Source organism: Sturnus vulgaris, chromosome 19 (genome assembly GCF_052056855.1).
Source record: "Sturnus vulgaris isolate bStuVul1 chromosome 19, bStuVul1.hap1, whole genome shotgun sequence".
Lineage (NCBI taxonomy): Eukaryota > Metazoa > Chordata > Aves > Passeriformes > Sturnidae > Sturnus > Sturnus vulgaris.
Window position 1 is genome coordinate 13,835,143 of NC_142261.1, and position 23,765 is coordinate 13,858,907.

Genomic DNA, 23,765 nt, shown 5'->3' on the forward strand with positions numbered 1-23,765 from the left:
GCTCTTGGCCTTGGTGAACCTCATCCAATTGTCCTGGGCCCATGGCTCCAGCCTGTCCAGATCCCTCTGCAGAGCTTCCTGCCCTGCAGCACAGCCACACTCCCACCCAGCTTGGGCTCACTTGGCAACTGATTGAGCTTGCCCTTGATGCCCTCATCCTATCATCAATAAAGAGATTTAACTGACCTGGCCTCAATCCTGAGTCCTGGGCACACCCCTGGATGTGGCTCCATTTGCCACCACTCCTTGGGCTGGACTTCTGCTCTTTATGGAGCTGGGCCTGCCTTTGGTTTTGTTTGCTGACAATAAATGAACATCCCTCTGTGTCTCAGGCAGCTCTTTCTCCAAGGAAAGCAGGTGCGAGATGGTGCCAAGGAGCTGAAAGCCACAGGCACAGCCTGGAGAGGAGGGAGCTCAGATTTGCACAAGGCTGCTCTAGGATTCGATGGGGGAAATGGTGGGACGGGGGTAGTGACAGAGTCTAACTGATTGTCAGCCATAAAGGGTCTTGATTTTCATATTTGTTCAGACTGCATTAGGAGGTGCTTGGAATCAATATCAACTGGAGATTGCTGATATCAGTGTATGGAATGGAAAAGAATCAACAGGAAAATAAAAGATATTTTGTCATTCTTTTTTAAATGTAATGGATTCATTTTCATTGTGGGATGTGGCTGTGAATACCCTGCTTGAGCTGTGCCAAGAGGGACAGACAAGCCCTGACCCCATCTCCTCATCCCATCGCTGACCTCACAGGATGCTCGTGGCTGTCCTGGAGCAGTGGGATGTGAGCAGGGAATGGTGAGGGCTGGAGAGCCGCAGGAGCCCTCCATAGCTTTGTGGGGTGGGGGAGGAGGCCACCAGCCCTGGGCTTGGAAGGAACTGGTGTCTTCTCATGGGCCTCAGTGGGAGGGAGAGCAGCCACAGCCAGGGGGCACAAATGTCATTGCTGCTGGCAGGGGTGGTCCCAGCCCCCCAAGGCCTTTGGTCACCCCCACTGTGGCTCTTCTAGCCTGGCCTAGGCCTGTGCTGGTTCCCTGGCAGACTTTACTGAGCGCCCCATTTCCCCAGCTCCCTCTGACCTTGGGAGCTCCCAGAGCTTTAATGATGTCCCTCTGGTCTCCCTCGCTGTCACTTCAAACCTCCACCTCTGTTCACGGGCACTGCCCCTGCAGAGACCGAGAATGGATCAGGAAGCGTCATGAACATACGAGTCAGGGCAATCACTTCTTTTTCTTTACATGCCAACCAAACAAGCCTTCTGAAAGTCTTTGTATTTCACAGGAAAGAGAGATATTAATGCATAACTGCTAAGAATAATAATACAGTCTTGTATGAACAACACTACAACAGTAGAAAAATAATCAGAAAACGCATTAACAAAAAAATAGAGAAAAATTTTTAAAAAGGCTGAGATTGTAAATAGTTATATTGTGAATGCTCTGTAGCAGAAAAGAGATGGTTTGTTGTTTCTGAAATCCTCCAGTCATCAGTCTCCACAGGGCATCCTTTTTTAGCTCCTGGTTCCTTAGGCTGTTGATGAGGAGGTTCAGGGCTGGAGGCACCACTGAGTACAGAACTGACACCACCAGATCCAGGAATGGTAAAGAAATTGAGGGGGGCTTAAAGTAGGCAAATATCCCAGTGCTGATAAACAGGGAGAGCACAGCCTCGAGAGGGAGGCAGGTGGAAAAGGCTTTGTGCTGTCCCTGCTCAGAGAGGATCCTCAGCACTGCCCTGAAGATCTGCACATAGGAGAAAGCAATGAACACAGAACAACCAAAACCTAAACAAATGGAAAACAAAAGAAGCCCAAGTTCCCTGAGGCAGAAATTTGAACAGGAGAGCTTGAGGATGTGTGGGATTTCACAGAAGAACTGGCCCAGGGCATTGCCCTGGCACAGGGGCAGGAAAAATGTATTGGCCGTGTGCAGCAGAGCATTGAGAAAGCCACTGGCCCAGGCAGCTGCTGCCATGTGGGCATGAGCTCTGCTGCCCAGGAGGGTCCCGTAGTGCAGGGGTTTGCAGATGGACATGTAGCGGTCTTAGCACATGATGGTCAGGAGGAAATACTCTACTGAAAAGAAAAAGACAAGCAGAAAGACCTGAGCAGCACATCCAGCATAGGAGATGGTCCTGGTGTCCCAGAGGGAATTGTGCATGGCTTTGGGGACAGTGGTGCAGATGGAGCCCAGGTCACTGAGGGCCAGGTTGAGCAGGAAGAAGAACTTGGGGGTGTGCAGGTGGTGGCCGCAGGCTACGGCGCTGATGATGAGGCCGTTGGCCAGGAGGGCAGCCAGGGAGATGGCCAGGAAGAGGCAGAAGTGCAGGAGCTGCAGCTGCCATGTGTCTGCCAATGGCAGCAGGAGGAAGTGGCTGATGGAGCTGCTGTTGGATATTTGCTGTGTCTTGGCATGGGGATCTGTAAGAAAAGTAATCATGGAAGAGTTCTGTTTGTAGAGGGCTTTAAATGTCCCAGCCCAGCTTGATGGCATTTCCCCCCCACTGCCTGCCCAGGGCTCTGCTGCTTGGAGCTGTCCCTGCCAGCAGCTGCTTCCCTGTGCCCAGGGCTGGGCTCTGGCAGTTCTGCCATCTACAGGGCACCATGGCACCAAGGAGGCAATTTTGAAGCAGTGGGGCTTCATGGGAACCATGGAGACCAGGATGACACTTTGAGGCCTCGTCTAACCAAAGGGCATTTTGGCACTGCAGGGACTTATGGAACCAAGACTAAGGGAACCATGGTGACACTGTGAGGCTCCAAGTGACCAAGGGGACTTTCTGACATTGCAGAACCAAGGGTCCATTGTGACACTGTGGGATTTCATGGAACCAATGGTCTATTGTTCCATTGCAGAGCCTTATGGAATCATGGAGACTACTGTGACACAACAGGCCTCATTGAACAAAGGGGCCATTGTGACACTTTGCAGCCCCACAGAACCAAGGAATCCATTGTGACACTATGGGGCCTTGTTGGGCCAAGGGGCAATTGTGGCTATGTGTGGCACTGTTAAAAGTGGATGTGGGGGTTTAGATGAGTCCCTGCCCTTTGTCCAGAATGCAGCAGCTTTATTGAGGTGGCCAGCACCCCAAAACCCACTCTTGTTTGCAATTTTTTTATAATGGCTGCTTTGGTCTAATATAGAAAGAATTATTTATTTAATAGACAGAAAACTAACAGACATAAGACTTAAACTAATACTACACAGGAACAAGGACGAAAAGAGACTTCTAGCAGGTATATACAGCACAAAGTTCTTAATGTTACAACTAGCAAAGAAATAATACAACTTAGAATTCGATATATCTTACCATCCAATTGTTGGTGGGGTCTCACATCAAGATCCTTTCCCTCAATCCCCAGGGAAGTAACCGCAATCTGTGTCCAAACTACAAGGAGAAGTCCTTTACACATTCAGTGTGTGTGTATAGTGGCTTCTGCCTCTGTGATAACTTGTATGTCTTTTATAGTTTGTAAAACAGTGTCTCTCAGTCAAGAGTATTTCTTTTATCTCTTGCCGTGTCTGCTCTCCAGACTAAGATGTAGATTCTTACCTGAGGCCTGAGCCCTTTAGGCACCAGAGATGACACCTTGCTGGGCCTTTCAGCCAGGGTTATCTCTTTATTCACCACCTGTCTGTGGTAGGGGTAGGTGGACGTCCTGCCACAGGCACCACTGAACCAAGGAGACCATTGTGACAGTGCAGGGCCCCAGGGAACTAAAGGTTCATGTGACAGTGCAGGACCCCATGGAACCAAATGTTGAATGTGACATCGTGGGCCTTCATGGAATACTGGAGACCACTATGACACTTCAGGGCCTCATTGAATTAAGGGGCTCTGCAGGACCTTGTGGAAGCAAGGAGGCCATTGTGATGCTGCAAGGCCCCATGGAAGCAAGGGACAGTTGTCACACTGTGGAGCCCAATGGAACCAAGGGACCCTTGTGACACTGCAGGACTGAATGGAATCACGGCGACCATTGTGACACTCTGCAGCCCCATGGAACCAAGGGACTATTGTGTCATTACTCAGTCCCATGGAACCAAGAAAACCATCTTGACCCTGCAAAGCATCCTGGAAGAAAAGGACCATTGTGACATTACAAGGCCCCATGGAAACAAGGGGCCATTGTGACATTGTGGGGCCCCATGAATCCAAGGGAACAGGTAACAGGTCTGCTTGGCTTGGCCTGACTTGTCCAACTGACCTTGGCATGTCAAGGGTCTCTTCTCATGTTCCCCTGAAACTCTGGAGCTCTGGGCTTTCCTTTAAATGGAAAAGAACTGTCCTTCTTGTTGGAGTTAGTAAGTCAGGAGTCTCTCTGATTCCTTCAGAGAGAGATCAGTGAAGGGATTGAATTAAAGCCTTTGGATGGAATGAGTAAGTGAGTAGATGCAATGAGTAAGTGAACCGATGGAGCGAGTAAGTAAGTAAATGGAACAAGTTTTAAGTGCTTTTAGTAAGCAAAAGGTCTTAGATGCCAGAGAAGTAGTACATGTTCTAGTGAAGGTTGAAAAGCATACTAGTGTTTCCTTAGAGGCTCCAAGAACCTAGCTTCAGACATAATAGAGTTATAGTTAAGAATATTGCTTACATTTTTCAGTTAGAACATAGGCCATGTACATAGTTTATATGTAGCCTGATGTGCTGAGAAACTAGAACTCTAATAGGTTAAGGAGTAGTGGTCCGAGTTTGTGTTTTAGCTAGTTGGAAAGTTTCTCAAAAAAACATGCATCAGGGAGAGCTGGGGCTCTATGCCATGGCTTCATGCCATGTCCATTTTGCCGCTGCAGTTTTGCCATTGCTTTATGCCATTGCTTTTGCCATTGCTTTTATGCGATTGCTTTTTGCCATTGCTTTGCTTTGTTTTTGCCTTTGAGACTGATGTGCTTCTATAATAAATAACTTTATAGCAACTATTAACTTGCTTTGCTTTTTAAAGAAGGAAATAATGCAACAGTTGGGTGCCTAGAGCACCCGGGGTATAACCTCACATTTGGTGCCCTGTGTTTGGTGCCGTGCTTTTGCTTCTCTTTAAAAGGATTTAAGCTACTGTCGGGCCTCCTCAAAGGCCTCATTTAAGTGTGGTAAGGAGAAGGCTGGACACCCCATCGAATGCTGAGAGGAGCAAGCACCCATAAGAGGTGGACGACTGTGGAAGAAGCCAGAACTTCTCATCGCCTATCTTCTATTGATGTGAGCTTTGAGGTGAGTTTTTGGGGCAAGTTAAGAGCTTGAGAAATATTATGCCAAAAGACCAGAAATATATTTTATATTGAGAAGAGTTAAGCTTTGAGGAAATCTATAGAGATGGCAAAAAATGTATGTGAAGAGCAGAAATATATCTTTGATTACTTAAAATTTTTATTAAGGAAAAATGACTTTAATGTTCCAGATGAAGAGTTAAGAGACCTTTTAACATATGTTCAGAAGAATTTTCCAAGTATAGATCCCGATTCTGTTTTAAGTACTTTTCTATGGGATCAGGTAGGACTTAAGCTTTCAGATGATACTACTAGGAGACATGAAGAAGCCCCTTTGTTATTACCTTCTTGGAGATTGGTCATGGAATCTTTAAATTAGCCATTTACTAATTCTGACAAGACAGAGACTTCTTTGCTGCTTTGTCCAGTGATGTCCAATTATTACAAATCACTCGTGCCTTGATTTTTTTCAAGCACAAACCCCGAGGAGAACGGCTCTGGGGACCGGCCGGCAGCACCATCATTGATGCTGCTCTAGCCGTGTTTCGCGAGTGAGGGGCCCCAGTTTCTCTGTCACCAGCCCGCGCTCTGCAGCCACAACACTGGTCCCTGCCCCACATCGGGTCTCCCGCCCACCCTCAGAGGGGGTCTCACCTGTCCCCACCCCATGCTGCAGCCTAGCAGCGGCTTCTGTGCCTGCTCGAGAGATTCCCATCCCCCCACCCATGCATGAGATCACCTTGGGAAAGAGGAGGGGGAATTTGGGGGAGGAAGGTCAGGGTGATACGATTGAGGGTGAGAGGGGAGAGACTGAGCAGCAGGCTGTAGAAAATGTTAGAGGAGATGATTGTCTTGTTTTGGGGAAATCTGAGATATCAGCATCAAAGCCAGCAGATTCAAATGGGGAGAGTGTTGCCTTTGAGTTTTTGCCTTCTGATTGTTGACACATTCTTGCTACATTTTCTCACACTCTTTTCTGATAAACATAGAGTTGTTTGCATTCCTCTTCGGAGGAAGAAAGAATGGATGGACATTGGAATTAGACAATGGAATCAGAGAAGTGTCTTTAGCATTGTCCAATCCATGACCACTGTAAGATGTCTTTATATAGACAAATCATGTCAATAGAGTAGTCTTTTCCTGTTCACCTAGCCTGGTGTGAGGACTTTCTCCTTTTCCCCTCTCATGTGGGTGCGACATAGCATCTACGAGTGCCAAATAGTGAGCCATTAGATTAAATGCCACCCCTGGGGACAACTGCCATCCCTGGGGACACTGTCAGGCTTGCCACCAACTCCAAGGGACAGGGATGTCTCCAAACCCCTCCAAGGGACAGGGATGCCACAAACTCCAAGGGGACAGAGATGTCCCCAACCCCAGGGATGTCAACAACCTCAAGGGGACAGGGATGGGACAGTGACAAAAACTCCCCTTTACACGACCTGCCAGAAAGAGAGCTATACCATACAATGGGAGCTGCCAGATAGTGATCCAATGGGGACAATGAGGGGACAAGAGGGGACAGCTGTGGGGACACAAACCCCCAGGGCTGGCCAGGCTCTGGAATTACCTTGGAGCAGATAGAAGTGGTGGGGTAAAGGAGCTTGAAGCCAAAGAGTGTCAGGACGACCTCGACCGAGAAGGAGCCACGGTCCACAAAGTCCCCATTGAAAATCTGTCACAAGCTCAGGACAAAGAAGCCTCCTGAGAGTGTCCCCAGTGTCCCCTCAGGGTCCCCCACCCCATCCCAGGGGATCACTCAGGGTGTGGATACGTAAGGGTTGGCCTCGGAGGGGAGTCCACTGAGCTCAAAGATGTTGAAAAGGTTGCAGAACTGGCTGTGGGTGTCCCCGCACGCTGTCACCTTCTCTGTCTGCCCAGGGGACACCAAGGGTGGCACCAATGTCACCGTGAGGGGATGGGAATAAAGCCCGGGATAGAGTGTGAGTTATACTGGGAATACTGGGAATACTGGGAATACTGCGAATGAAATCCTGGGAATACAGGCCTGGATTCAGCATGAGTTATAATGGGCATGCTGGGAATAATGGGAATACTGGGAATGAAATCCTGGGAATACAGTCTGGGATGTAACGTGAGTTATTCTGGGAATACTGGGAATTCTGGGAATGAAATCCTGCGACTAAAGCCCTAGATAGAGGTTAGTTCAACTGGGAATACTGGGAAAACTGGTATGACATCCCGGGAATACAGCTCAGGATAGAGCGTGAGTTATACTGGGAATACTAGAAATGAAATCCTGGGAACACAGGCCTGGATAGAGCATGTGTTATACTAGGAATAGTGAGTATACTGGGAATGAAATCCTGGGAACAGAGCCCTGGATAAAGCGGGAGTTATAATGGGAATCCTGGGAATGAAATCCAGGGAACAGAGTCCTGGATAGAGCGTGAGTTAGACAGGGAGTCCTGGGAATCCTGGGAATGGAATTCCGGGAATACAGCCCAGGATAGAGCGTGAGGTATTGTTGGAATATGGGGAATACAGGGAATACTGGAAATGAAATCCTGGGATTACAGTCCAGGATAGAGCGTGACTTATACTGGGAATACTGGGAATGAAATCCGGGGAATAGAGTACTGCATAGAACGTGAGTTATACTGGGAAGAGTGGGTATACTGGGAAAGAATTCCTGGCAGTACATCCTGGGATATAGCATGAGTTATACTGGGAATACTGAGAACACTGGGAATGAAATCCTGCGAATAAAGCCCTGGATTGAGCGTTAGTTATACTAGGAAATGTGGGAATACTGGAAATGTAATGCGGGGAATACAGCCCGGGATAGAAGGTGAGTTATACTGGTAATACCGGGAATGAAATCCTGGGAATACTGGGAATACTGGGATTGAAATCTCAGTAAAAGACCCCTGGATACAGAGTGAGTTATACTGGGAATACTGGGAATGAAGTCCCAGGAATACAGCACAGGATACAGTGTGAGCTATACCGGGAATAGTGGGAATACTGGGAATACTGGGAATTAAAGTTTGGGATTACAGCCCTGGATAGAGTGTGAGATTTTCTGGGAATCATGGGGATACTGAGAATGACGGAAAAAAAAACACTGGATAGAGCGTCAGTTATACTGGGAAAACTGGGAATACTGGTAATGAAACCCCTGGAATACAGCACTGGATTGAGTGTGAGTTACACTGGGAATATGGGGAATACTGGGAATGACGTCCAGGGAATACAGCCCAGGATACAGCAGTATTTATACGGAGATTACTGGGAATGAGGTCTCGGGAAAACAGCCCTAGATAGACTGTGAGTTTTTCTGGGAATACTTGGAATCGTGAGAATGAAACTTTGGGATTACAGCCTGGATTACAGCATGAGTTATCATGAGAATACTGGGAATACTGGGAATGAAATCCAGGGAATACACCCCTGGATAAATCGTGAGTGATACTGGAAATACTGGGAATACTGGGAATGAATTCTCACAAATACAACCCTTGATTCAGTGTGAGTGGTACTGGGAATTCTGGGAATACTGGGAATGAAATCCTGGGAATACAGCCTGGGATACCGCATGAGTTATACTGGGAATACTGGGAATGAAATCCTACTATTACAGCCTGGAAAAGATCGTGAGTGATATTGGGAATACTGGGAATGCTGGGAATGAAATCCTGGGAATGTAGCCCTGGATACAGCCTGAGTTATACTGGGAAGACTGGGAATACTGCTAATGAAATCCCTGGAATACCGCCCTGGATAGAGTGTGAGTTATACTGGGAAGACTGGGAATGAAATCCTGGGAATACAGCCCCAGATAGAGCGTGAGGTATAGTGGGAATACTGGGAATAGTGGGAATGAAACCTTAGGAATACACCCCGGGATACAGCTCGATTTATACAGACAATATTTGGAATACTGGGAAAAAAATCCTGGGAATACAGCCTGGGATACAGTGTTAGTTATACTTGGAATATTTGGAATGAAATCCTGGAAATATAGCCCTGTATAGAGTGTGAGTTATACTGGGAATACTGGGAAAACTGGGATTGAAATCTGGGGAGTACATCCCTGCGTGGAGCGTGAGTTATACTGCGAATACTGGGAATGAAATCCTGGGAATACAGCCCTGGATACAGCGTGAGTTACACTGAGAATACTGGGAATACTGGGAATGAATTACTGGGAACACAGCCCTGGATAAATCGTGAGTTATACTGGAAACACCGGGTTTGAAATCCCGGGAATACAGCCTGGATAGAGCGTGAGTTATATTGCGAATACCGGGAATGCAATCCTAGGAATACATCCCTGGATAGGGTGTGAGTTATACTGGGAATTCTGGGAATACTGCAAATACTGGGAATGAAATCCTGGGAATACTGCCCTGGATAGAGCATGATTTATACTGGGAATACTGGGAATGAAATCCCAGGAATACAGCCGTGGTTATAGTGTGAGTTTTACTGGGAATACTGGGAATACTGGGAATACTGGGAATGAATCCCTGGGAATACAGCCCTGGATACAGCGTGAGTTATCCTGGGAATACTGGGAATAAAATCCTGGGATTTAGTATATACTAAACCGTTTTTACTAGCTTTTCTATGTGGCCTTATATGATGAAAGTGATCTGGATCGAATTTGAGATAAAAGGAATATGGTGTTCTGTGAAGAAGAGCTGAAGGCTTATTTGGAGAACATCCTTTGTTATTGAGATCAAATTTTAACAAGGTATAACTTTTGTATTGTTATCTTAAAAGGTAGAGCATCTTTGAAGACTGGTTGTATTTAGCCGTGGAAATGGGTTCTACCCTTTAATTGTGACGGAAATAAGATGCACAGCTACATGGTCGTCTTTCATGATAGAAAGAAAGAGACAAGTTTATTCAGAAACACACTTGGATTTATAGAATGACTGCAACTCCAAGAGTAGAGAAAAGGTGATTGGTTCAGAGAGAAGACACCCCATTGCTAGGGCCTGGTCACACACCACAACAGGTCTTCTATCTTGTTATTAATTCCTTTTTATTTTGACCAAATTATCATCCTGAGAGAAATTCTCCCTAGCCTTGAGCTGGACCAGTTTATCAGCTGGGAACAGAGCTGAAAAGCTACAGCCTGGAATATTTTTCAGGCTGTAATTTTCATACTTTCTCAATATGTGTCCCTACAGTTGCACTGCTTAGGCCTTGTTTTAATGCTGTTGTGTGAAGGTATGGAAAAAGAGTGCTTTTCACTTCATGTAAGAATATAGAATAATGTCCCTACTGAACACGGTTAAGGCAAATAATGCCCACGGTTTAGGAATGGGACAAAGGAAGACTGCTATCATTCAAAAACCATAGCACATCAGTATTACTGTGCATACCATCACATCCGTGCCTTATTCAGAAGGTAAAAGTAGTAGTGCAGATTCTTGGATCACCGGAATCAGAAGTTGGTCTGCACCATCATCTCTTCACTCATAGATTTGATCTCATTCAAACTTCTAGGAATTCAGACGTTTAAGACAGCTAAGCATTGGCAACTTTAAAAACCATCTAAAAATGGGTACAATACCGCTCTCCTTCCTGAAGATCTTAGCAGCAGCTCTGAAGCCATAGAGGAAGCAGCACTGTTCACACACCCAGGAGGTCTTTCCTACCTGCTCGATCAGAGGCACATTAGAAGAGCAGTATGGACCTGAGGGGCAGATGCACATACCTTCACACACCTCGCAGTGGGACTGTGGTTAGAGCTGGAGGTTTGATACTCTTCCTAATAATTTGAGCCGTTAAAACAAAGCCAGAGGTAACAGACCAAGTGAAAATACAATGCCAGGTTGTGGAAAGAGAATGTTACCTATCTGAACTCGTACAAAAATTCCCCATCATTCTCTTTGTTTAGGAGACCAAGCCAATGTCCGTGTAAATGAAAACAAGTGTGAATATTGATTTTTCTTGAATCAAGACTCAGCTTTATGTCCAAGTCAAAGGCAAATAAACCAGAAAGGCTCCGCTGAGCACAGTGCAGAACTAACATGGAAAACAGTCATTTGACCTCTTATGTAAGCAGTGTTGGAATGGTTCCCCATCCAAAAGGAAGGATGTCAAATGCTTCTTTGGAAATATTTTAACTTCTCTGCGTTTCTTTCTTTGTAATGAACTAATCTCTAACAAGCCAGGACGTGATTGTGTTCAGTAGAAACAGATCAATGGCAACATTTAGCCTAAAGGTTTTATGAGATTGATCAGGAAGTTCGATTTAGATTTAAAGGCACTGTAGTCGTATTTAATTTTATTTCTCTCCATACTTGAGTCTCTTAAACAGGGACCTTCAATTGGACAGGAACGGGACACTGAAGCAAATTGTAATGGATGACGTAATGGCTTACCAAGAAGCATTTTGTGGGAATTGATTTCTTCTAGGTATCCATCAGCCAGCATTTTAGTGTGAAGGGAATCTTCAAACAGGTAAAACAAAAATTCCCGTTGGTTTCAAACCTGACTGCTATATTAATTTTTCACTTTGGAGAAAATTTTCATGACCTTTAAAATTCAGACTGTATCAAGTATTGTTTCAGCCATTGAAGAAAGTGCTTTTGATGGAGATAGGAGAGGGAAACCAAAACATTTCTCAGAGCCACACTTTGAGCTCTGTCCTTGTTACAAACGGCACTTGAGCAAATGCATTTGCCTTTGGAACAGAAAACGACAAGGTAACAGGCTTATCATTACGGATTTGAGTGTTCCAGGTTCTTTAGATAGTAAGTGATCTATTCAAGATGATCTCTTCCTGAAATAGATCCATTTTGAGAAGGGATATGGATTTCTTAGAGGAAGGCAAATCCCTATGTTAAAACGGTGTGGTGGGTGGTTTTTGTTGTTGTTTTGCTTTTAGAACTTGCAAGGCACAATCGACTTCATAGTTCGAGATGCAAATAAGACCACGACATTCCAAACAGGTGTTTCTTTTTGGTTGTTTTTCAACCTGTCTATCTTTGGATTGTAACCAGTAGAACTGTGCTTGAACTGGAAAGAAGTAGCGGAGGTTTCAGAAGTGGAACATGCGGTGGAACAGTAAGCTGAGAGCATTGTGCAAGGAGAGGAAAGAGGGGAAAATGGTAAGAGTTTCCTGAGTCGGAAGGGACCCCTAGGGATCGTCAAAGTCCAACTCCTGGCCCTGCACAGACACTCCAACAGTCCCACCCTCTGCATCCCTGAGAGCATTGGCCAAACGCTCCTGAACCTCTGGCAGCCTTGGGGCTGTGCCCATTGCCTGGAGAACCTATTCAGTGCCCGACCAGCCTCTGAGGAAAAAAACCTTTCCCTGATAGCCAGCCTAATCGTCCCCTGACACAGCTCCTGGCATTCCCTTGGCTCCTGTCCCTGGTCGCAGAGAGCAGAGAGCAAAGCTGTCCCTGTGCTGCCCTTGGGAGGAGCTGAGAGGTCCCAAGTGAGGTGTGAGCTCAGTGTCCTCTCTGCAGCTGAACCAAATGCCCTGAGCCACTCTTTGTATGGCTTTCCCTCCAGCCTCTTCGCTGTCCCTGTGTCCCTCCTTTGGACATTTCTCCAATAGCCTGAGGTCTTTCTGACGCTGTGGCATCCAAAATTACCCCCAGGGCTTGAAGAGAGCGCAGTCCCAGCCCAGAGCAGAGCGGGACAATCGCCTCTCTCGAGCGAGCGGTGCCAGAAGATAGGGACAGTTGTCAAAAAATCAGCTGGAGAAAGAAATCTAACAGAGAAACAGGTGATCTTGGCACAGGAAATGGAAGAAGCAGAGGAAGAAGAAGATGAGGAGAGGATTCCTTGTAAAAGTGAAGAAAATGAGCATGCAGAACAGGGACTAAGCATTATGCAGGTAAGTGAGCAAGAGAATAAGTTTGAAAGTGAAGGCAGTTTTGTCCAAAAGAAGGAGGAATAGGACGTCTTTTTGCTGAGAATGAATAGAATGGTTTTTTCCATTTAGTTTGTATACGAAGCGCACAGGGCTCTAGATCCTTTTGTGGGAAAATGGAGTGTGTAAAGTTGCCAATCATTTTGGAGCGAATTTGGAGGTTTTTGGGGTCCCAGGTGAATTTTGGGTTGAATTCTGGGGATTTGGGAGTGCCCAGGTGAATTGGGGGGGGTGGGGGGGGGGCGGGGCGGGGATTTGGGGAGATCCAGGTGAGTTTTGAGGGGTCCCAGGTTGATTTTGGGGGAGAATTTGTGGAATTTTGGGGGATCCCGGGTAGCAAGGTTTGGGGTGAATTTGTGGAATGTGGGGAGTCCCAGTTGAATTTTAGGGGGAATTTGTGGAATTCTAGGGATCTCAGGGGAATTTTGGGGTGAATTTGGTGAATTTTAGGGTATACATGTGGATTTTAGGGTTCTCAGGTGAGTTTTGGGAATGCCAGGCGTATTTTGGGGTGAATTCTGTCGATTTGGGGGTATCCAGGTGAGCATTTGGAAGTCGTGGGAGAATTTTGGGATGAATTTGGGGGGATGCAGGTGGATTTTCCGGGGAATTTTGGTGATTTTTGGGAGTCCCAGATGGGTCTGGGAGTGAATTTGGTGGATTTGGGGGTATCTGGGAGGGTTTTGAGGGGGATTGGAGACATTTTGGAGTGAATTTGGGAGATGTTGGGGGGACTGGGTCTTGGGGGTGATTTGAGGGGTTTTGGGGGTTGCAGGTGGGATTTTGGGGTGAAGCCCTGGGATTTGGGGGTCCCCCGTGAATTTTGGGGTGAATTTGTGGACTTTTGGGAGTTGCCAGGTGAGTGCTGAGCATCCCAGGGGGGACTTCGGGGTGAATTTTGGGGATTTGGGGTTTCCCAGGTGAATTTCTGAGGTGGAAAGGTTCAAAAAGGTTTTTTTTTGAAAGCAAGTTAAAGCCAGAAGGTTATTGAAAATTAATAGATGTGATGCAAGTAGGTAATATGCAGACGATACACAGCGAGACAAATCATGGGAAAAATACAGTGGTAACACATGAGTGTGTGAGGATGGGATCAGTATAGCTAAGGCTCAGTTGAAGCTGAATTTGGAAAAGCATGCCAAAACTAAGAATAATAAAGGCACCTACGGGTATTTCAGTGGGAAAAGGAAGATGAAAAGAAACTTATCACACCTCCCCTATTCCCCCCCCCACCCACCCCCATAAGCCAGACAGGACTAGTGACAACAGACAAGGAGAAGGCTGAGGTACTCAACAAGTGTTGGTCTCAATTTTTACTGCCAGTCACTATTTCCACATCTCTCAGGTTATTGGACTGGTGGACTTGATTCTAACCCATAGTAGCAGGTCAGCTTTCAGACCACTTGAGGAACCTGAGCATGCAAGACCATGGCACCCACCCAGAGGCATGTCAGGGCCCTGAGAGAACTGGCAGCTGTAGTTGCTAAGGTGCTTCCTCCATCATATTTGAGAAATCAAGGCAACCAGCTGAAGTCTCCAGACACTGTGTTGTATTGACTCCAATCCTCTTGGTCTTTTTTGTAAATCTTAGAGCTCTGAGTCAATTTCTGCAGAGGATTCCCAATGCAGTTTCAAAAATGGAATCTTTGTTACTGGTCCTCCTGTTGATCTTGGATATTTCCATTTTCTGCACTCCTTTATTTTCGAAACATTTGTAATGACTGAAAAGAAAGCTGAGACGAGGCATTATGCTCTTTCCAGTGATAGAAATGGACCTGTATTCTTTTCAGACAAATATATTTTTGCTGTGTCTAAGCACATGTGCATACCTGTGTTTGATTTATGTGTCCAGGTTTTGGCAATGGGGCAGCCACAGGGCCGTCCTGAGACAATGGCCCAGGTGCTGCCCTGTCCTGCTTTCTTCCAACTGGCTCCACTTCAGGATGTCCTCCCTGCTGAGAGAAGAGGCTGGGACAGCACCTTTAGAAATGTGACTTTCTGGGGTTTTTTTTGTTTTGTTTTGTTTTGTTATTTTTAAAGTTACTAAAAACCTTCACCCTGATTTTTTGTGTTGGGTTTGGGGTTTTTTTTCAGTTTTGGGTGGGTTTTTTGGTGGGCTTTTTTGGGGGCTTTTTTTGTCTCTTTGGGGATTATTGGTTGGGGGGTTCTGTGTGTTTGTTTGGTCTGCTTTTTTTGTTTGTTTGTTTGTTTGTTTGTTTATTACGGTTTTGTAGAGTTTTTTAAGCAAATTGATTGGAAAACTGAATAGTCCTCCACTATAGTCTCCTGGATTCACCTGAGACTCTTCCTAGGCATCTCCCTGATCCTTTTTGCAATGAGTCTCACATCATTCTCCTGAAGAAACTGTCTGCTTATGGTTTGCATGGGTGGGCTGTTTGCTGGGTGACAAACTGGGTGATGGCCAGGCCCACAGAGTGGTGGGAAATAGAGTTCATCCAGCTGGTCCCCAAGGCTCAGTCTTGGGCCCAGTCCTGTTTAATATCTTGCTCAGTGTTCTGGACAAGGGCATAGAGTACACGCCCAGGAAGTTCACAGATGATGCAAAATTGGCTGGTAGTGTTTTTTTCTTCTGGAGGACAGCAGGCTCTGCTTCTTCTTCCTCCTGTTCTGAGGTCGCTGCTCCCTCTTCATCCCTCATTAAGTGTGCTGATTTTGTCACTTGGATGAGAAAACAAACAATTTTAGCAACAATACTAGTGGCAGGGTACAAGAAAGGAAGAGTTCACACGAATCCCCCCCCCCCCAACAACAGACAATACCTGATGGCTCCTCTGCCCAGCTTACTGACTACACCGGAACCCATTGTCCCCCAAAGATACTCCCTTCTCCCTGCCCCCAGCCATGATGTGAGATGGAATAGAATAACTAAGATTAAGATTCTCCCTATGGAACTCCATCATACTTCGATTCTGGGAAAAAAAATTTCTTGAAGTTCTATCATTTCAGATCATTTGAATTTGAATTTGCATACTAAAAAGTCTAGCCAGAAACTCATGACAATATTAATAGCCCATTCTAGAATGTCCGAGATGATAGACACTTCTTTCAAGAGAATGTGATACCTCACGTGACTTCTCCAGAATTTAAATGAACAGCGGGAGTAGTCTACAAGATTCTTGCTGCCATCTGGATTTCCTGGTATTTGGCTGGTCTATGTAAACCAACCAGCTATTCAGCAGAGGGAATATTAGTGTGATACTTGATGGTATGTGAGATGGAACACAGTAATTTATGGCTTTTTGCATAGTGATGAAGCTGTAAAGAAAGCTCCGTAATGCTCTGACAAGGAGGCTGCTGGACTTCAAGCAGCAAAGGCCCAAAACGAACCAGTGAAAAGGTGTCATTGAAAAAAAAAAAAAAAAAAGCCAGGTGGGGAGCAAAGTGATACTTAAGGGCAGTTTACTGAAAAAGGAAATCTAGTGAAAAAAAAAGTCCAAGAGTGAAGGAATAACAGGGAAAATGAAACTAAGGAAGGAAATCAATCTCAGCTAATCATTTCAGAAGCTAACAAGTTGTCATTGCAATGATGCATAAAGTGAGAAATAATAAATATGTCTGCGCCAAAATCTGAATTATGAACTTTATTGCATTCTGTCTTTCATGGAATCATACAACAGTCTGTGATTAAAGATCATCTAGTCCAACTTCCTTGCCAGGTAGATCTTACAGTAGATCAAATTGCTCAAGACTAGCCAAACTGATATAAGGAGCACTCTCAATGATGGGGCATCCACAACTTCTCTGGAACAGCCGTTTGAGTGTCTCACCAGCTTCATTGTAGAAAAGTTTTTCCTTTTAGCCAATCTAAACCTAGTCTCAGTTTGAAAGCATGGTCCCTTGTCCTTTCTCTGCAAACTTTCCTAAAAAGTCTTTCTCCATTTGTCTTATACCCTCTTTACATATTCAAAGGCCACAATACTGTCTCTCCAGAAACCTCTCTTCTCCAGGCTAAAAGATCCTACTTTTCACAAGAACCAGGTCATAAACTGAAATGGAAGACATCTCAGGAGATCAGATCATCCAACAGCTCAGCGTAAGAATAGCTCTGAAGTCAGATCAACTAGCTTAGGGCTGTGTCTGTTTGAAGTTTGAAAATTAACAGGACTTGAAATGCTTCAAGGAAGAGAACTCTGGGTGGCTCCAGAAACAGCCTGAGAAACTCGAGCAAACTCGAAACCTCAGAAACTACCACTGCTTTCTCTCCCTCAGCCCAAGCAGTCCCAAAGAAGAAGTGTTCCCAGCAGGCTGGGATAGCACGCCTATACACTACATATACATGACAGGCATCGCCAGCAGCCACATCCTGCTCCTTTCTGTGGCTGGCAAGAGTGAGACTGGATGTTTACATGTGGGCAACCTGGGTCCCTCCAGCAGCTCACACACTCAGCCTGCCCAGTGACCCCACTGAATTCCAGTATTCGCAGTGTGCCAAGACCACAGCACTACTCCGCTTGCTGGCACAGACCATCACACGCCTCCTAAATCAGTCAGGACTCCCCTGGTCCCACAGCCAGCACCCCACTTGCTCTCCCCCAGGCCACTGCCATTGTTCACCAACTTCTCTACTTTGATCTTTGCTGGTGCTCTCAACACTGGCACACCCAGATGTTCTGCAGCTGTTGTCTCCTGGTGGAAAGGACTTGTAAAGCCGTGTTTCCACACAGGACTTCCACAACCTTTCAAAGCAACCTTTTCTGGGGTATGAACAATCTCATTCAAATGTCAACATTTCTTTTCCCATATGTGAAATCAGAATTTCCTTCTTCCGGGCATGCCCAAAACAAGGCACAAACTACATTGTGCCTTCTGTTTCACATGCTGAGTCGTTTGTAAACAATGCTAGGAGAATACCTGTTTTGATCCAAGCTAATCTCTGGCCCTTATAGTGCTTTCGGTAGTTAGTTTTGCTTTGTTATTTACTTGATGTCCCATTGAATTGTTGAATCATAAACAGACTACCTGTCTGTATAGCAGCATAGCAGTGATGAATACATGCAAGAGAAGGAGCAAGGTGATTGTTTGCTAGACTCTTCCTAGAAACTGAGAAATCTGTTATTTAATGCTGACCACAGCAGATGGAGGAAGCATCCTACATGATGTCAAAGCAATGAAGCTGTAATCACTTTTATGATTACAGTCAAGGCACTGCTTTTGCCACCATAAGTGGAGTGCAGGGAATCTTAAAAGACGACACTCTAACTGTTGTCCATGCTCACTGAGAAAATAATGCTTTTACAGCAGAGCAGGTCTCACCGCAGCTAAATCATGGCTTCAACTGTACACCGCCTTCAAAAAAGCCCACAAAAACACAAATGAAAGGATTTGGAACCCAAGGGAATCTCGGATTGTGACATCAGCTCACTTTGGATTCTTTCCAAATTCTCAATTCCATTTTCTTCCCAGCCAATTATCCCACGTAACTTGAGATGTAATTTATGGATATCCAACACATCTAGTTACCTTAGAATTAGATTGCCACTAGGCAAAAAGACAGAAACAAGCAGGTAAGTGAAGACTGAAACCAAGGGTGTTTAGAACAGCAAAACTTGTACGAAACTATTCTTAAGAAAACCAAAACTTTTAGGACTTACCCATGTATTTTTGGAGGTGGAAAAAGTTTTCCATCCAAAAGTCCCTAGGGAACTCTCACTCAGTGCCTGGAGAGGCGCTGTCGCTGGTCTTTCAAGGACCGATTCGTCACAGCAGAGGCAGCAGAGCACAAGATGGCCGACGAGAAGGGGCAGTGTAGAACACGTCTCTGTCCTGACACATTTTCGTGTGCGATATGTTCCTCCGGGTGTTCGGTCCTTGCGAAGCTCTATGTACTGCGAGCGCTGCTACTTGCAGCTGAGAAGGACCGTGGAGCTAGCGGCGAATTCGGAGAGCGCTAAGCACGAAGTCAAGAAGCGAGACGTGTCCCTGCAATGCGGTGCTCATAGCAGCTTCCTCGCGGCGGGGGCGAGCTCCGGCCACAAGACATTCTCGTCGTGGCAACGGATCTCTGTGAAGGGCGTAGGAGAAAAGCTTTCGTTTTCCATTCGAACTGCGAGAGAGGCAGACTGTTGCACCGAGCTCTGTGAACACAGGTGCACGCCCTAGGCGGGCTTGGGCAGAAGCCGCGTTCTCGAGCTCTTGGCTGCCGGCGCACTTGTGGTTGTGTGTCGCCCTTGCAGCGGCTTGTGGCCGCCGGCAAGTGAAAGCGGCTCCACGCTTGGGCGAGGGCGGTGAACGAAGCGGCACTAGTCCCGTGCTTGTGTGCACCACGTTACAGGCTACTAGGGAGGAAGGTGGTTGACTCTCGCTTGCCTTCCCAAGTGCCCTTAGCAGTCGGAAGGAGCAAGCTGAAGCACTGCTGCTTGTGCTGCTCCTTGGTTCCCTTGCAGCCCGCTGGGAAAGCATTGGCGGTCGCTTCTAGGCGCCGAGTTGCGCACAGCACCACGGTAAGTGCCTCGGAGAAGGGAAATCCAGAGTGCAGCGAGGAGCTGGACGTGGCTTACGTGCATTAAGTAGAAGGTGAACCAAGGCGCTGCCTCTTCAATCTGGCCGCCTCTGCTCTGGTAGCAACTTTTGCAAGTCGGCAGAGGGAGCCGCAAGTATGTAGAACGGAGGGCAGCGAGACGCCGTGTGTTATGCGCCCTTTCAGGGCTGCTGCCAGGGGGCTACTTTAAGAAGGCCTTCTACTTCCTCGCGTCCTTCTCGCTTCGCTCTAGCTGCAAGGAGTACAGCACAGCGAAGGAGTGAGGACGGGCACTGCCCCAGCTTTTGCCCTGGCGTGCAACGGCTGTGTGCTGTTTTTCCAAGCAGCAAGAGCACTGAGAAGTGAAAGCGATTGTGAAGGAGCTCTTTGGCTGCTCGTGTGCTCTTCGCTGCACTGCGCCGCTCGCAAGCGCCTTCGTTCTTCGCCTTCTGCCGTCCGGAGAGAGCTGAACTCCGGCGGTTAGTTTCAGCTCTGCCCAACAGCGTGTTCTCAGTTCTGCGGGCAAGCACGCCCTCTTGCCTTGGCTCCGAGTGCAAAGTCCCGAGCGAGCACTCGACTCAGTGCAATGCACCCAGAAAGACGCTCTCGCTCGTCATTCAAGGAGCTATTCCTAACAGCAGAAGCAGCAGAGGCACAAACTGGATGACGAGAAGGGACAATGAAGAATACGTCTCTGTCCTGGCACATTTTCGTGTGCGATACTTCCCTCCGGGTCGTCGGTCCTTGCGAAGCTCTATGTACTGCGAGCGCTGCTACTTGCAGCTGAGAAGGACCGTGGAGCTAGCGGCGAATTCGGAGAGCGCTAAGCACGAAGTCAAGAAGCGAGACGTGTCCCTGCAATGCGGTGCTCATAGCAGCTTCCTCGCGGCGGGGGCGAGCTCCGGCCACAAGACATTCTCGTCGTGGCAACGGATCTCTGTGAAGGGCGTAGGCGAAAAGCTTTCGTTTTCCATTCGAACTGCGAGAGAGGCAGACTGTTGCACCGAGCTCTGTGAACACAGGTGCACGCCCTAGGCGGGCTTGGGCAGAAGCCGCGTTCTCGAGCTCTTGGCTGCCGGCGCACTTGTGGTTGTGTGTCGCCCTTGCAGCGGCTTGTGGCCGCCGGCAAGTGAAAGCGGCTCCACGCTTGGGCGAGGGCGGTGAACGAAGCGGCACTAGTCCCGTGCTTGTGTGCACCACGTTACAGGCTACTAGGAGAGGAAGGTGGTTGACTCTCGCTTGCCTTCCCAAGTGCCCGTAGCAGTCGGAAGGAGCAAGCTGAAGCACTGCTGCTTGTGCTGCTCCTTGGTTCCCTTGCAGCCCGCTGGGAAAGCATTGGGGGTCGCTTCTAGGCGCCGAGTTGCACACAGCACCACGGTAAGTGCCTCGGTGAAGGGAAATCCAGAGTGCAGCGAGGAGCTGTACGTGGCTTACGTGCATTAAGTAGAAGGTGAACCAAGGCGCTGCCTCTTCAATCTGGCCGCCTCTGCTCTGGTAGCAACTTTTGCAAGTCGGCAGAGGGAGCCGCAAGTATGTAGAACGGAGGGCAGCGAGACGCCGTGTGTTATGCGCCCTTTCAGGGCTGCTGCCAGGGGGCTACTTTAAGAAGGCCTTCTACTTCCTCGCGTCCTTCTCGCTTCGTTCTAGCTGCATGGAGTACAGCACAGCGAAGGAGTGAGGACGGGCACTGCCCCAGCTTTTGCCCTGGCGTGCAACGGCTGTGTGCTGCTTTTCCAAGCAGCAAGAGCACTGAGAAGTGAAAGCGATTGTGAAGGAGCTCTTTGGCTGCTCGTGTGCTCTTCGCTGCACTGCGCCGCTCGCAAGCGGCTTCGTTCTTCGCCTTCTGCCGTCCGGCGAGAGCTGAACTCCAGCGGTCAGTTGCAGCTCTGCCCAACAGCGTGTTCTCAGTTCTGCGGGCAAGCACGCCCTCTTGCCTTGGCCCCGAGAGCAAAGTCCCGAGCGAGCACTCGACTCAGTGCAATGCACCCAGAAGGACGCTCTCGCTCGCCTTTCAAGGAGCGATTCCTAACAGCAGAAGCAGCAGAGGCACAAACTGCATGACGAGAAGGGACAACGTAGAACACGTCTCTGTCCTGGCACATTTTCGTGTGCGATACTTCCCTCCGGGTCTTCGGGCCTTGCGAAGCTCTGTATACTTGCGAGCGCTGCTACTCGCAGCTGAGGAGGACCGTGGAGCTAGCGGCGAATTCGGAGAGCTCTTCGCTGCACTGCGCCGCTCGCAAGCGGCTTCGTTCTTCGCCTTCTGCCGTCCGGCGAGAGCTGAACTCCAGCGGTCAGTTGCAGCTCTGCCCAACAGCGTGTTCTCAGTTCTGCGGGCAAGCACGCCCTCTTGCCTTGGCCCCGAGAGCAAAGTCCCGAGCGAGCACTCGACTCAGTGCAATGCACCCAGAAGGACGCTCTCGCTCGTCTTTCAAGGAGCGATTCCTAACAGCAGAAGCAGCAGAGGCACAAACTGCATGACGAGAAGGGACAACGTAGAACACGTCTCTGTCCTGGCACATTTTCGTGTGCGAAACTTCCCTCCGGGTCTTCGGGCCTTGCGAAGCTCTGTGTACTGCGAGCGCTGCTACTCGCAGCTGAGAAGGACCGTGGAGCTAGCGGCGAATTCGGAGAGCTCTTCGCTGCACTGCGCCGCTCGCAAGCGGCTTCGTTCTTCGCCTTCTGCCGTCCGGCGAGAGCTGAACTCCAGCGGTCAGTTGCAGCTCTGCCCAACAGCGTGTTCTCAGTTCTGCGGGCAAGCACGCCCTCTTGCCTTGGCCCCGAGAGCAAAGTCCCGAGCGAGCACTCGACTCAGTGCAATGCACCCAGAAGGACGCTCTCGCTCGCCTTTCAAGGAGCGATTCCTAACAGCAGAAGCAGCAGAGGCACAAACTGCATGACGAGAAGGGACAACGTAGAACACGTCTCTGTCCTGGCACATTTTCGTGTGCGAAACTTCCCTCCGGGTCTTCGGGCCTTGCGAAGCTCTGTGTACTTGCGAGCGCTGCTACTCGCAGCTGAGGAGGACCGTGGAGCTAGCGGCGAATTCGGAGAGCTCTTCGCTGCACTGCGCCGCTCGCAAGCGGCTTCGTTCTTCGCCTTCTGCCGTCCGGCGAGAGCTGAACTCCAGCGGTCAGTTGCAGCTCTGCCCAACAGCGTGTTCTCAGTTCTGCGGGCAAGCACGCCCTCTTGCCTTGGCCCCGAGAGCAAAGTCCCGATCGAGCACTCGACTCAGTGCAATGCACCCGGAAGGACGCTCTCGCTCGTCTTTCAAGGAGCGATTCCTAACAGCAGAAGCAGCAGAGGCACAAACTGCATGACGAGAAGGGACAACGTAGAACACGTCTCTGTCCTGGCACATTTTCGTGTGCGAAACTTCCCTCCGGGTCTTCGGGCCTTGCGAAGCTCTGTGTACTGCGAGCGCTGCTACTCGCAGTTGAGGAGGACCGTGGAGCTGGCGGCGAATTCGGAGAGCTCTTCGCTGCACTGCGCCGCTCGCAAGCGCCTTCGTTCTTCGCCTTCTGCCGTCCGGCGAGAGCTGAACTCCAGCGGTCAGTTGCAGCTCTGCCCAACAGCGTGTTCTCAGTTCTGCGGGCAAGCACGCCCTCTTGCCTTGGCCCCGAGAGCAAAGTCCCGAGCGAGCACTCGACTCAGTGCAATGCACCCAGAAGGACGCTCTCGCTCGTCTTTCAAGGAGCGATTCCTAACAGCAGAAGCAGCAGAGGCACAAACTGCATGACGAGAAGGGACAACGTAGAACACGGCTCTGTCCTGGCACATTTTCGTGTGCGATACTTCCCTCCGGGTCTTCGGGCCTTGCGAAGCTCTGTGTACTGCGAGCGCTGCTACTCGCAGCTGAGGAGGACCGTGGAGCTGGCGGCGAATTCGGAGAGCTCTTCGCTGCACTGCGCCGCTCGCAAGCGGCTTCGTTCTTCGCCTTCTGCCGTCCGGCGAGAGCTGAACCCCAGCGGTCAGTTGCAGCTCTGCCCAACAGCGTGTTCTCAGTTCTGCGGGCAAGCACGCCCTCTTGCCTTGGCCCCGAGAGCAAAGTCCCGAGCGAGCACTCGACTCAGTGCAATGCACCCAGAAGGACGCTCTCGCTCGTCTTTCAAGGAGCGATTCCGTACAGCAGAAGCAGCAGAGGCACAAACTGCATGACGAGAAGGGACAACGTAGAACACGTCTCTGTCCTGGCACATTTTCGTGTGCGATA

At 48.5% G+C, this 23,765-nt stretch overlaps 1 pseudogene; it reads right to left on the reverse strand.

Moving 5' to 3' along the window:
* Nucleotides 1–1,376: 1,376 nt before the first annotated feature.
* LOC106864803 (olfactory receptor 14C36-like) lies at nucleotides 1,377–2,495 on the reverse strand (annotated as a pseudogene).
* Between the last annotated feature and the right edge of the window lie 21,270 nt (nucleotides 2,496–23,765).